We start from the raw sequence: 957 nt of genomic DNA, 5'->3' as shown, positions 1-957 counted from the left end.
TGGGGCACCCACCGCTCCTCAAACCATGCCTCAAGCCCTCCTCTGGCGTCCTCCCACAGGCGGGTGCGCGGTGCTCATCTCAGAACTGGTGCCTCCCCCTCCTCACCGCACCGCAGCCAAACCCCCGAACCGGGAAGCACCAGTGCGCAGTGGAGGAGGGTTTTCATCGGGAATGTCAGAGGGAGGCGAGTTCCCCCTTGGCTTCCCAGCCACGCCGAGAGCGCGGGGTCGAGACTGCTACAGCCCCACGATTTGGAAAAAGGCATCTGCCAGCCCGAGTAGTCACATTTTTTATTTTACCTTTCAGGGGGAATAGGGGAGAAGAGATTATACATTTTTATTTGTACAATATTTAACAATCACTTTATTAAGGGCGGGGGGGAGGGAGGAGGGTTGGTTTGTTTTTAGTACTCGCAGAAAAACAGCAAGTACCTTTTGACAGTAGTACAACAACCTGTGCCCAAAACACTGACAAATACAAAGAGTAGAGTTCAAATAATTGCTTACCAAAATCTGGAGAGGTAACGAATAGAGTATGGACTGAAACGGCGTTAAAAAAATAAAATGAAAGGAAAAAAACCCAAAGAAGGAGTACTGCTGGTTGAGTATCTGAGGTAACTGATGTTCCGTCAAGGATGCTACTGGAATCGCTTTGCCCGTGACCGTGGATCGCAGCTTCCTGCGGTTTGTACTAAGTGTTCCTCATAAATGGATTAGGGAAGGGTAAAAAAGGAGAAGCTGTAAAAAGAGCGAAGGGGTCACGCGACGGGTTGTGTCGATGGGAAGCGAGGGGGAAGAGCCGCGGCCCTGCCCGGCGGCCGTTCTGCCAGCGCGGAGGTGGCGGCCGAAAACCTCAGCAGAGAGCAGCGGTGCCTCTCCTCCTCACCGTGCAGTTTCAGAGACCACCACGGATGACAGCGCTGGTTCAGCAACGGTCCGAGGCAGGGGCTGGGCTCT

This window comes from Buceros rhinoceros, unplaced genomic scaffold, assembly GCF_000710305.1.
Source record: "Buceros rhinoceros silvestris isolate BGI_N320 unplaced genomic scaffold, ASM71030v1 scaffold1528, whole genome shotgun sequence".
Taxonomy (NCBI): domain Eukaryota; kingdom Metazoa; phylum Chordata; class Aves; order Bucerotiformes; family Bucerotidae; genus Buceros; species Buceros rhinoceros.
The sequence above is the reverse complement of the archived record's forward strand: the minus strand, read 5'-3'. Positions refer to the sequence as shown.